Source organism: Rhinolophus sinicus, chromosome 8 (assembly GCF_057876585.1).
Source record: "Rhinolophus sinicus isolate RSI-liver-muscle chromosome 8, RSI-T2T, whole genome shotgun sequence".
NCBI lineage: Eukaryota > Metazoa > Chordata > Mammalia > Chiroptera > Rhinolophidae > Rhinolophus > Rhinolophus sinicus.
Window position 1 is genome coordinate 42,830,028 of NC_142508.1, and position 14,340 is coordinate 42,844,367.

At 42.6% G+C, this 14,340-nt stretch overlaps 1 pseudogene; it reads right to left on the bottom strand.

Moving 5' to 3' along the window:
• Window positions 1–637: 637 nt before the first annotated feature.
• On the bottom strand, window positions 638–2,763 carry LOC109435688 (golgin subfamily A member 7 pseudogene; annotated as a pseudogene).
• Between the last annotated feature and the right edge of the window lie 11,577 nt (window positions 2,764–14,340).

Below are 14,340 nucleotides of genomic sequence, written 5' to 3' on the forward strand. Positions count from 1 at the left end.
CACGTAACCCTCCTGGAGTCAGAAAAAAAGGCCGGGTGATGAGATTCAGGCCGCCTTGTAGGAAAGCACCTCCAACACTTGGTTACCGCCACCTGCGCAGACTGGTGGGCGGTCTCGGGCCCAGGGGAAGCTTGTGCGCAGGATGCTCAGGCACGCCCAGGAGCTACGAGGAGAGCGTCTGAGTGCCAGTTGGTGGGTCGGTGCTTTCCTGTAGGGACTAGGCTTCAGGAGCTTCCTGATGTCTGGGGGCACTGCTGGCTGGTTGGGAATGAGCCACAAAGAGCCATCAGACTCTCAGGCTTCGGGTCCCCACCTGCCAATCAACACCTTGCCAACGTGAGAACATCGGAGTGTAGGGACAGCCCCGGGGGCGCTCCTGCTGTCTTGAAGACCAGGGGAGCTCAGGCCTCAGCTCTTTCTGCTACTGGTGGGAGGTGGTGGGATCTGGGTTAGGGCCCAGGAGTTGTCTCTAGTTTTGTGTTTGAGATTTAAGGGGGAAAAGGGTAAAAATTCCTATCAGGTTGCAAAACTGTAGGTAGCCTATTGACAGACAGGCACGCTTACATCATCGTAAAATGAAAATAATGCGCTGGAGTGTTCTGTTTTTTTTTGTGTTTTTTTTTAACCTGAACATTGCATTAAATACTGCTTTAATTAAAAAAAATTGTTGTAATAAAACACATAACGTCATACATTATCTTTCCAATGAGTTTCAGTTTGAGAAAATGAACAGCAGAAGTAGATCTTTAAACTCTGAGTCATGGCAAAACTGGTCGTTCTTTGAAATCTGGGAGATGCATTAGCAAAACCACAGACACAGCCTGTCCTTCACCAAAATCCTGGAGAAAAACATTTTATTAATCTGGGGAAATAACACTGAACACTGGCTAACATATCACTTTGAAGTCTACAGCCACCTGGGAAGGTGGCCCAAGGAATGAAGAGAACCATTGGCACTGGTGACAGATAAGAAACTTTGTGTTGGGCTGACCAACTGCGTATTTTATTAATGGCTTTGAGTAAAAAAAAGTGAAATACTTCATTTTATTTTCTCAGAAACTAATCAAAAGATTACAGGGTTCTACACAATTTGGAAACACAAAGTGGATACTGAGTGACTAGAGGCCACTCCAGATGTGGAAAGTTAGTCCCTGGAGTAAATGGCTCTGGCAGCACATACGGAGGCATGACGCTCTGGAGAGGAGGTAAGGGACACTCTGTGATTGGCCAGTGGATAGTTGAAGGGTCCCGGCTGGAACTGGGATCTTTAATTCTATGGTTTATCTTCCACTGCTCATGCCTCTATCTTCATAAATAGTAATTTCAATAACTCTAGTCCTCTCTCAACGGCATCTGTCAGGAGGAGACCTGGGGGGTGGTGAATATATCTTCTCATTTTGCTCTTGAATGTATTTGGAGCCATTCAGAACCTTCTCCTGAGTTTCCATGCACAAGAAGATGGTGTACGCTGTTAAACAAGCCAAACAACCTTCGAGATATGATTGACCCCCAAGCTCCTCTGCTTCTGCGTAAAGGTTATTTAGAGTTCGAGCTGTTTCTTCAAACTGCTGCCTATCAATCCGATTTTCCAGCTCCGCGGGAAACCTGGCCTGGTATGGCAGCGTGTGTCACGGCCGTGGTCTCGCTGAGTGAACACCTTCCCAGAAAACGCATTGCGGGTTCGGGGGACATCAACCACGGGTGAGACCCAAGCCTGGATTTACGACTGAGCCCTTCAGTCCCTCAGACCCACCCATTGCCCACATATATCATCTGTGAACACTCCAGCGATTTCACTCTGTCCACTTCTACTAGTCACCCCCATACACAGGGTAGAGAGGCACACATTCCCCGCTGGGTGGAAAGCATCTGACTACAGGAAAAAAAAGAAAGTGTCCCAATGCTGCTGGGTGATGATGAGGCACTGAGGGTGGAGGTCAGGGCAAGGTGGTGAGGGCCACTGTTTGTGAGAACTTTCCCCTCAAAATCACATACAAAGGCACCTGCTGGGCCTGTTACAATGTGGTGATGGCTGAAGGATGGAAGTAGAGGCTGGTAGTTTAAGTATCACATCAGAGAGTGGACAACAGATCCTGCCCAGAGTCTAGAGGTGGGGGGTGAATGGTGAGGACACTACGAGACCCCCTCCCCCCTTAATGAGGGAGCATCAAAGGCTCCTGTGGTTCAGAGAGGGGCCCAGGCCTGGGGGGCAGGGAGCTGTCAGCCCCCAGGTGCTGGGACTGAGCTCCTGACTGAGTCCAGTCACCGACAGTCCATTTTCGGGGGTAGATTCATACTTAAGGAATGTTGCCACGGTTTATGATCCTGAAAATATAGAGAAACCCTTGACATAGTTTTTTTCTAATAAGTTGGTTCTTCCAAATGATAGTAGGGACTTTGCATCCATTGCTAAAGCACCGGTTAAGATGGTAAGAACATCATAGTAGATGGTCTAATGACATGGCATATAGATCTGTTACGTGTTTTCTCTTCCCAATGTCTCTAGTACTTCCCTCACCCAACTTTGTATTATAACCCAGTGGTGTCATTCTGATTTGTGGTTATACCCTTTGAAAACCCAGTGTTACAGTTGGTGAGCTATAGGCAACCATCAATTAACTACCCCTAAATATGCCTCCTTCTGAAACTGAATGTGCCCTTTGTCCAAGGTCAGCCCTTCTCCCTCAATCTCCAGCCCGTTTGTGCTCCAATTCTAGCAGGAACAATCCACTAGAGGGCACTCACGCTCTTCCTTGAACTCATGTGGTCCTTTTCCATCACCTGCCCCAAATGCAAGTATTTTTACTGCTGAGACAGCCAACTTCAAATACTCTTTAGATTTGCTCAGTATGAGATTCCTGGGACAGACAACGGGGTTCCCAGGGAGGATTCTCACATTGGAAGGTGTGACAGCATGGGCTGTTGACCCAGAACCAACCCAAGGGTCCAAGTCACCGGGGAAAGGGATTGTTCTGTGCACAGTGGGCAATGTAGGCTGGATGCTCAGGGCCCAGATGCCCCTGCCCCAGGGGTGGAGACAGTGGTCATGAGCCTGTGGCCTCGAGGGCCCTGTCACTTAGGATCTGTGTACATGGGCCTAAGCTGGGCTGCTGGGGAATATTTCAGACTAGGCCTTCCTCAGTGGAGGTGGGTCCTCCTGGGTATTTCAAGAACCTTCCTACCTGAAGAATCAGGAGAGACTGACATTCACCATGGCACAGGTTCTCTCTGGGTCTGAGGGAGCAGGCGGAGTCGGGTTTTTGCCATCAACTCCAGATCAGGACCAGGGATGTGGGAGCATGAGGTCCTGCCTGCCCTTAACTCTCGGGACACCACCACTGGGGTGTCTGTGGGGAACTCGGCCTCCCCTCCCCCACCCTGCAGTTCAAGAAAGGGACCTCAGAGCCCCTTCATGTATTGTCAGACAATGAAAGAACACAGCTGAGTTAGGACAGGTGGAAGTGAGGGGTAGGAGCGGTGAGATGATGGGCAGACACGAGGCCCACAACTCACTTAGCCTCGTGTGCTTGAAAAATATATTACAGTATAACATATATGTCTCTAGCTCAAGCTCCTTCATGGTTCAGATATTCTCTGTCTTTACTCTTTAGTTTGCTGTCTCAGTTACTGAGAGACATACACTCAAATCGCCTACCAGGAGAGTGAATTCCAAGTAATTTTTAAGGAGAGAGGTGTCAGCCTAACACAGGGTTGCCCAAAAAGCCTGAAAAATTCTCTAATAAAATTGAACCATCAAGAGTTATTTAGGGGGCCGGCCCGGTGGCTCAGGCGGTTGGAGCTCCGTGCTCCTGACTCCGAGGGCTGCCGGTTCGATCCCCGCGTGGGCCAGTGGGCTCTCAACCACAAGGTTGCCAGTTCAATTCCTCGAGTCCCGCAAGGGATGGTGGGCTCTGCCCCCTGCAACTAAGATTGAACACGGCACCTTGAGCTGAGCTGCCTCCCGGATGGCTCAGTTGTTGGTTGGAGCGCAGGCTCTCAACCACAAGGTTGCCAGTTCAATTCCTCGAGTCCCGCAAGGGATGGTGGGCAGCGCCCCCTGCAACTAAAATTGAACACGGCACCTTGAGCTGAGCTGCCGCTGAGCTCCCGGATGGCTCAGTTGGTTGGAGCCTATCCTCTCAACCACAGGGTTGCCGGTTCGACTCCCTCAGGGGATGGTGGGCTGTGCCCCCTGCAACTAGCGGCGGCAACTGGACCTGGAGCTGAGCTGCGCCCTCCACAACTAAGACTGAAAGAACAACAACTTGAAGCTGAACGGAACCCTCCACAACTAAGACTGAAAGGACAACAATTTGACCATTGTTCCCCAATAAAGTCCTGTTCCCCTTCCCCCAATAAAATCTTTAAAAAAAAAAAAAAAAAAAAAAAGAGTTATTTAGGGCTGGCCCGGTGGCTCAGGTGTTTGGAGCTCTGTGCTCCTAACTCCGAAGGCTGCCGGTTCGATTCCCACATGGGCCAGTGGGCTCTCAACCACAAGGTTGCCAGGTTCAATTTCCCACAAGGGATGGTGGGCAGCACCCCCTGCAACTAATGATTGAACGTGGCACCTTGAGCTGAGCTGCCACTGAGCTCCCAGATGGCTCAGTTGGTTGGAGCGCATACTCTCAACCACAAGGTTGCCAGTTCGATTTCCCGCAAGGGATGGTGGGTTGCGCCCTCTACAACTAGCAATGGCAACTGGACCTGGAGCTGAGCTGCGCTCTCCACAACTAAGATTGAAAGGACAACTTGGAAAAAATCCTGGAAAAATACACACTGTTCCCCAATAAAGTCCTGTTCCCCTTCCCCAATAAAATCTTTTTTAAAAAAAAAAGTTATTTAGTTATTGTTTACTCCAGCAGTTACATTCCTCTTACTTTTTATTCTATGAACTTGCTGTGCTGTAGGCAAAACAAAGAGGTTATAGCACCCAGGGGCGTATTATATAACCAACTGTGGTGAGAATCTGGGAAACTGAAAGTCTTCTATTTTCATGATGGATGTGTGGATTAGCATAACCACTGAGAGGAGTGTTCTCGCAATCTCTTTTCTAAAATTTTTAAAATAAATTTTATTGGGGAATACTGAGGAACAGTGTGTTTCTCCAGGGCTCATCAGCTCCAAGTCGTTTTCCTTCAATTTAGGTGTGGGGGGCGCAGCTCAGCTCCAAATGCAGTCACTGTCTTTAGTTGGTGACCACCAACCTTGTTGTTGAGAGCTCTCGCTCTAACCAATTGAACCATCCGGCTGCCCCTCCGGAAGCTCAGCAGCAGCTTTTTGTCTTCAATCTAGTTGTGGAGGGCGCAGCTCACTGGCCCATGTGGGAATCGAACCAGCAGCCCTGTTGTTCAGAGCTTGAGCTCTAACCAACTGAGCCACCCGACAGTCCCAGTTCTGGCAATTTCTATGATCATTAATGATGCCCTTGCCCTAGAAGCAGCAGCTCCACTTTCAGGTATTAATAGATCCCCTCGAGAAACTATGACCTGTGCGTGAGAAGACATGTTCAAGTGTGTGCAGGTCTTGCTGGTATAGCACAGAAATGGTTGCCACCTTCTGCCTTACATGAGGGAACGAAGTCTGGTTTTTCCCCACAGTGGACTCCTACCTGGCACTTCAAATGCAGATTTACATACAACATAGCTACGGGTGCAAAAGAGTTGATTTTTTTTCCTGAAAACACAAACAAACAAACAAACAAGCAAACAAAAAGACCTGTTACAAAAAGTACTTAGCTTAGGACCATTTATATAAATTAAAAAATATACAACTGTACAATGTATTATTTATGAGCACAAACACGGATAAAAGTTGTCAAACCTGCATGGGAGAGCCCTTCACCTACACTATAGTGAGTACTCTGGGGATAGAGGAGAGAAGGCATGAAGAAGTGGTGTTGGATTCTATGTAACATTTGTCTCTTCTTAAAAGGAAGATCTGAGTGCACATCTACAATCTTCACATCTGTGAAATCTTGGAGGAGAGCAGATAGATGAGTGGTATAATAGTTTATGTGTGTAGGAAATACTTCACGTATAAAATGAAAAATACATGTATTCTATATATGACATCTCTTCATGTCAACAAATCTAAATCTCCCTCAACTTACAGACACCCATTGGACAGCAGACTGTTTCACTAAATGGACAAAACACATTGAAAAAAATGAATGATGGACATACATTGTTTGTACATTCTTTAAGCTGTAGAAAATGGCAGACCATTCTTTACATATATCTTTGCCTGTTTGACTATTTCTATAAATTCGTAAAACTGGGAATTTCTCAAAGAATGAACAGATTTGAAAGTTGGATAATATCTTAGCATATTTCTCTTGCAAAAGTTTATGACCTTTATTTTCTACAAGAAGATTTGAAATAACTTCTTGTGTTCAAGACTAGACATTATCAATCTTTTCAGTAATAGCTAACAATTTCCCATTCATTAAGTCACGTAATCATCACAATAATCCTATGAGGTTAGCAATACCTTCATCCCCTTTTCACAGATAAGTAAACTGAGGCACAGAGAAGGAAAATGACTTATTATTTTTACCAGTTAGTGGCTGAGCAGGAACTTGAATCCTGGCAGATAGGCTCCAGAGCCTATCTACTACAACTGTTCCTCAAAAGCCTGAAAAAATTCTCTAATAAAACTGAACCATCAAGAATTATTTGCTGTTTACTCGAGCAGCATATTGTATTCCTCTTACTTTTTATTAAGTGAACTTGCTGTCCTAAAACAAAAAGAGTTTATAGTATCACTCAAATTTTTGGCAATTTGCTTGGTTCAAACCACTCCAACTTTTGGCAATCTGATCTAACTCTGTAGCCCAGTGTTCACAGAAAAGAACGTGGTTGTACAAGTCAGTCTTTGAGGATTTGCAGAAATGGGCGTTTTAGCCTGGTATGTGGCAAGTACTCATAAATGTGCCATGTGTGCTTGAGAAAAGTGTATTATGATGTAATATTCTTTTCAGGATGTAGTGAAAAAAATCAGCACACAAATGACAAATGAGAATGAGCACGAAGGGAAGGAGTTGAGTGAATTCATTTAAAAATTAATTATTCAGGGGTTAGTATGTGATATGAGCAGCATTAGTAATAGGCTACTTTCACAGTCTATCCATTTTAGTCTTGTGTTAATTTTCACGTATTTTAATATTTTTAACCCAGACTATTATTACTTGATTCATAAGTACTTATTTTTATACTTTCTTTTTATTTATATCCTATTATTTATCTTTATTACACATTTTTATTTGTTTTGTGCATTTAGTATATTTTTCTATTTCTGTATTTTATCATGTTCTTTTATATTTTATGCTTACTTTTTGTCTTATCTTTACTATGAATTTTTATTTCAGCTTGCTCTTTATATATCATGTTTCCCTGAAAATAAGACCTAGTCGGACAATCAACTCTAATGTGTCTTTTGGAGCAAAAATGAATATAAGACCTGGTATTATATTACATTATATTATATTAAGACCCAGTCTTATATTATAGCAACATTAAACCAGGTCTTATATTAAATTTTGCTCCAAAAGAGGCATTAGAGCTGATTGTCTGGCTAGATGTTATTTATGGAGAAACACAGTATTTTATATTTATATATTTTATCCACCAGCACTGCAGTCCATGTGCAGGCCTTGTAAGAGGAACGCCTGGGAGTCCAGCTGCCCTTGTTTCACTCAACTACAATTGCCCCTGGTTTTTCACAGCCGGAAATTATGGGACTTCTATTTCCGGCACTGGAACCCTGGGCCAGGGTGCCTATTGTGGGGCTGGGACGCCTTGCTTCTGAGGGGAGACCTTGGTAACCTACATATCCTCCCGATTTCTAACCCCCACTCATGGGAGTGGGACCAGCCCATTCCAAGCCTCTGCCCCTCCCACCATTCTCGAGGTGGCTTCTTCTGTATGTCCTCTGTTAGGGGACTTCTGTTCAGCTAGACGTTAGGCGATTCTCAATGTTCGTTGTTGTTTATGTTCTGTCATTGGAATTAACCACTGGTCGTTTGCAAAAGGTGAAGGAGTTCACAGACTCAGTCAGAAATAAGGAGAGCAAGAAGTTTTTTATTAAAGTCAGGAGGTAGGAAGCTAATGGCAGTGTCTCGGGGAGACAGCTGCCCTGGGTAGTAGGGAGAGAAACACCCCCAGAGGGGTTGCCGGGACAGACCTCAGAATAGAAAACTGCTAACTTCAGGTTAGTTTTTTCTTATATAGAAAAGGGTAGTTAACTTTCCTTACAGCAGGAGATGTGACACGTACACTGCGGTGATTTGATTGACATATGTTGGTTAGAGAACTAGTTTGTTTCTGCACATTCTCTTACTGATACAGAAAAATCTGCAATGGGGCCAAGCTTTAATGTTCATTTTATTTTAATTGTACTATAATGAGGCGAGAGTTCAAGTAAAGAACAGGTTTCAGCAGTTTGCACATGTGTGAGGAACAAGTTAATACTAGTTGGGTCTTATCTCCTATTTTTAGTAGTGTTTGGACATTTTGATTTAATTATAGGGGATGACCGAGGGCGTGTCCTGGGTAGGGGATGCAGGCCAGAGCAGCCCCTCTTCAGGCTCACTTTTATTAGCCCTTTTTAGACTCATCACTGTAATTTAGTGGGAACAGCTCCTGCTTTCTTTTTGTCATTTGTCTTATTATTCCTCTCTGTTGTGAATTTTAAATCATTTTTTTTTCATTTTGCTTATGTTACATTTATGTATTTTATTTTTCATTTGTTCCTTATAGCTTATCTCATGTTCTTTTTTTGTTTGTCTCATTATTCCTCTCCGTTGTGAATATTTATGTCGGTGTTTTCATTTTGCATGTTTTACATTTATACATTTTATCATGTTGTCATATTTTGTTGTAAACATTTTGTTATTTGTCATTATCTTTAGTATGAATTTTTATTTCCTTTTGTTCATTTTATATATTTTATATTTATACATTTTTCTTCCCGTTTTTAATATTGATTAAACAGTTGTATTTATTTTAATTTTTAACAGCTATTTTTCTTTGCTTTAACTTTATTCCTATCATTTTTTAACTCATGCTGAAATATGTCTACATAAATTGCCGCCATTTTCCACACTGATCCGTCCCTCTGCCTTTACAACCAGCAAGGGCATGACCCGTATTGAACATATAAATATGTGTGTGTATATATCTATTATCTATATATATTACATACCATATATATATGTAGTCGTTCAACTATGTATTTTACAGTGAATATGTGCTTCTTTATTTTAGTTTATTATTTATAAAACGCTATTTACTTGTTTTAAATTTTTAAAAGTATCTCAATATTGTACCATTTGTGTAATATATATATGTAATGTATATTGTACCATTCGTGTAATATACATATATATGTGTGTGTGTGTATATATATTTATATATATATATATATATTATCAAGTGTAATGATTTGGGTTGTTACTTTAAAAAAAAGGTAGTATTTATAATGATATGACCAGGTGATTTGAAAATTTTAAATGAAGTAATGATCTGACTCTGAGTTATTTTTAACATGTTTTCCTTTAATTGTCTACCAATTGTCGACTGTGAACAACTTACCATGTTTCCCCGAAAATAAGACCTTCCCCCAAAATAAGCCCCAGTTAGGCTCGTCAGCCAGACAGATGCATTTAGTACATTATGACAATGTTCCAGAAGAATATGACATAACTGTACGTATTTGAATAAATGTAAATTGTTGTACATGAAAAAATAAGACATCTGCTGAAAATAAATCCTAATGGAGCAAAAATTAATATAAGACCTGATCTTATTTTTGGGGAAACCTGGTACTAGGGAGCAGGCCTCTCATATGCTAGCCAAATATCTCATTTAAAAAAAACAAAAGAAAACTGTTCACATAACATTATTAAATGTCTTAAATTACATCTACTTCCTTTATAATTAGAAAAATCAAATGTTACTATGTGTTCAGCTGTATTGAGATATAACGACCTCCTTATCTGACTCTCACCCCAAGCCAATATTTCCCCTGCCTGGAGTCACCCCAGCATGGGTTGCCAGGAAATCAGACAACAACCTTTAGCTCCAGGGCCCACAGGGTTTTTCAAATTTGACAATATTAAGCTGTGTGTTTTTTTCCTAGCTGGGTGGCACCTTTTACTTGCTCCAAATATCTTTGTCTTGCTCTGAACATCACACAATTCCAGACTAGGTATTAGATTATATAGAAAAGGGTAGTTATGGGGTGACGGATTAGCTCAGTTGGTTGGAGCAAGCTGCGCTTAACAACAAGGTTGCTGGTTCAATTCCCACATGGGTCACAGTGAGCTGCGGCCGCCACAAATAGATTGAAACAACTACTTGACTTGGAGTTGATGGGTATAAAAAGCACAAAAACAACAACAACAAGAACAAAAAAACAGAAAAGGGTAGTTAAAGCCAACAGCTTTTGAGAGTGATAAGGTGTCCCCTGAGTAGTGACCATGGTGTAACGTGTCCGTGACCTAGAAGAAGATGCATGGAGCAGAACGCAGAGTAGACATGCTTTATTCACTAGCTTCCTGGGTATAGCCAGCCTCGTTTCTGGGCAAGCCAGACACAATTCTGGACACAGCCAGCCTTGTTTCTGGACACAGCCAGCCTCGTTTCTGGGCACAGCCAGCCTCGTTTCTGGGCACAGCCAGCCTCGTTTCTGGGCACAGCCAGCCTCGTTTCTGGGCACAGGGAGCCTTGTATGATGGCCGGGCTTTTTTATACTGTGGTGAGACAATGGTAGCTCACAGCCAAAGTGCTTACAAACAGTGATATCATTGGGATGGACGACACCTGTGCAACATTCCATCTTATTTAACTGGTCGGCCCTGAGTCAGTGCTGCAGGATGGTCAGGGAGGTAGCCTGACTGACTCCATTTTCCCTACAGAAGACTTTTCTCATCCCAACTAGACTGACACAGCTACTTGACTTGGAGCTGATGGGTATAAAAACAACACTTAAAAAAAAGAAAAGGGTAGTGAAAGCCAACAACTTTTAACAGTCAAGGCATATTTCATCTCAAGAAGGTTGAAACAACTACTTTCTTGGAGCTTATGGGTATAAAAACCACAGGAAAAAAAGGTAGGTCAAGTCGACAACTTTTAACAGTTAAGGCTTTTTTCACCCAAACTAGTTGAAACAACTATTTCACTTAGAGCTGATCGGTATAAAAAGCACACTTTTTTTTTTTTTTTAAAGGGGTGGTTAGATGCAACAACTTTTAACGGTTAAGGCTTTTTTCATCCCAACTAGATTGAAACAACTACTTGACTTGAACCTTAAGGGCATAAAAACCACAATAAAAAAAAAAAGGGGAGTGACGCCCAGAACTTTTAATAGTTAAGGCTTTTTTCACCCCAACTAGGTTGAAACAACTACTTCACTTAGAGATGATGGGTATAAAAGCACACTTAAAGAAAAAAAAAGGGTAGTTAAATGCAACAACTTTAAACTCTTAAGGCTTTTTTCCTCCCAACTATACTGAGACAACTGCTTGACTTGGAGCTGATGGGTATAAACACCACACTTAAAAACAAACAAAAGAAAGGGTAGTGAAAGGCAACAACTATTAACAGTTAAGGCTTTTATCATCCCAACGAGATTGAAACAAATACTTGACTTGGAGCTCATGTATAAAAACCACACTAAAGAAAAATGAAAACAAAAACAAAAAAACTGCCTTTTGAGCCTCTTCTTTTGCTCCCCCAGGTCTAAACTCTTTGGAATGTACTTTTTCTTGTAATAATGCCACCTTGAGCCCTTGAGCCATACTCTACTGCTTGGATCCCTTCCTATTCTGTTCAACTATTGTGGGAACAGAGCCCCAGAAAGTAGTTTCCAGGCTCTCAGCCTCACGTGGAAAGGTGCTGGCTCGGGTAGTAGATGGCCGTCAGCTGTAGCCAGTTAGCCAATTAGCCTCTAATATAACTGCTGCGGCTACGGAGGAGAGCCGAGGAGAGTAGAGGAGCAGAGTGGAGCAGAGTGGAGCAGAGTGGAGCAGAGTGGAGCAGAGTGGAGCAGAGTGGAGCAGAGTGGAGCAGAGTGGAGCAGAGTGGAGCAGAGTGGAGGAGAGTCGTAGGTCGGTAGGCGGAAAAACGGACAGCAGGTCGCACGTCCGGTGAACCCAGCCTCCAGTGAGACCATAGTGGTATGACTCCCCTACCTATGGCTCCGTGGGTGTTCCTTTTTGGCCTCACCATATCCTGCGTTCTTATGTGGGGAGCGGGACCAGAGACACCACAGGCTGCCCCGCACGACAAGTATACTTTTTGTTCTAATGAACTACTGTTTCACTAAAACAAACAAACACAAACAAACCACAAGGGTAGTTACAGCCAACAACTTTAAACAGTAACAAGGCTTTTTTCATCCCAACTAGTATGAAACTACTTGACTTGGAGTTGATGGGTATAAAAACCACACTAAAAAAAAACAGTGGGGGTGGGGGAGGTCAAGCCAAAAACTTAATAGTTGAGGCTTTTTTCATTTCAACTAGATTGATACAACTACTTGACTTGGAGCTGATGGATATGAAGACAACACTTTAAAAAAAAGCAAAGAAAAGGGTAGTGAAAGTAAACAACTTTTTTTTTTAAGGGGGGAGGGGGGTTCACACAGTGTGAGGGATATAAATGATAAACGTCTAAGTTTTGCTTTGTCTTGTGCACCTGAAACTAGTAAAAAAAAAATAAAACAAAACAAATAAAACATAGAATATGAAAAAAAAAAAAAGTCAACAACTTTTAACAGTACTAAGGCTTTTTTCAGCCCAACTAGTATGAAACAACTACTTGACTTGGAGTTGATGGGCATAAAAACCACACTAAAAAATAAAAGGGGAGGGGAGGTCAAGCCAACAACTTTCAATAGTTAAGGCTTCCCCCCCCCCCCCCCCCCCGCCCCGAAAACTAGGATGGAAACAACTACTTCACTTAGAGACGATAGGCATGAAAAGCACACTTAAAAAAAAGAAAGGAGCAGTTAAAGGCAAGAGCTTCGAACCGGTAAACCTTTACACATCCCCACTACTAGATTGGGGCTTAGACTCTCCACTTCCATTTATCTGTCAGCAACCTTAGCTAAATCTTACCTAAACCTTATCTAAATCTAGCAAATCTCCCGCTGAGTCCTCGCAGGAGGCACAGGTGGCTCTCCTTTAAGTGGAACTGTAAATACTTTCAACGTTCTTAAATTTTATTTTTACACTGGTGGTGGCCTCTCTGTATTACTGTTCAGTGATCTTTACAAGTTAAGGCCCAGGCACAGAAGCAGCCTCACCAGGTCTGAAGTCCTATCTGAGACTAAATACCTATTCATTATGTTTTCCAAGGAGATGATAATTTCACTTAGTAAATGAATGCTCACCCAAATTCTATTCCATATCAAGGAGACATTTCTCAAAGATAAATTGATATTACCTTTACTAGAGAACTTAGAAACGTATCTAAACCCACCGACATTCATAAAATGGTCACATTCACTTACAATTAATAGTAAACCTCACCTTCCAATCGAAAAGATTGCCAGTGTTATTGAAAACCAGTTTGTTAAACTTGTGAAAAAGATGACTTCTTTCTTTAAGAAGAAGAATCCTGATGTACCCAAGTGTGAAACTATGGTTTGACAAAAGAAAACTATAAAGGTACATGGAAAACGATCACAATTTCTGAATGAACAACCTTTTGCTTTCCTGGATGAATCACAAGCAAAACGATTCAATGATTTATCATCACAAATTGAAAATATCTGTAATTAAAAATATTTCTTCAAGAAGCTTTATCAGTCATGTGCTTTCATCATTTTACCGCATCTGATTGCCCGACTAAGAAGCCGAATTTGAAGGGGTGGCCTGGGTGGCTCAATCGGTTAGAGTGCAATGCTGGTGACACCGGTGTGGCCGGTTAGATTCCACACGAGCCGGGGAGCTGTGCCCTCCACAACTAGATGGAGAGCAACAAGTCCTGGAAAACCACACCAAATAAAATTGTGACAAAATAAAAACGGAGATGAATTTGAAACCCAATAAAAGTATTGGTAAACACAATGCAGTCTCTGGCCTGTTTCTGTGGTGAGGCCTGAGTTAAAGGGGCTCAGGCTAAGGTGGGGCAGGGCCCAGGCATGGGGGTGGGGAGGAGATCTCAAGGGGATGGGTTTAGAGAGCTGAGGAGGGCAGGTCCAAAGGCTACATTTGGAGAGTTGGGTCGTGAGTGGCGTTCAGGACCACCTGCCCATAGGACATTCTCCAGGGAGTCGGAGTCCACACTCTGGGCAGTTTGAGAGGACAATTTTTGACACGAGGAAGGGATACGGAAA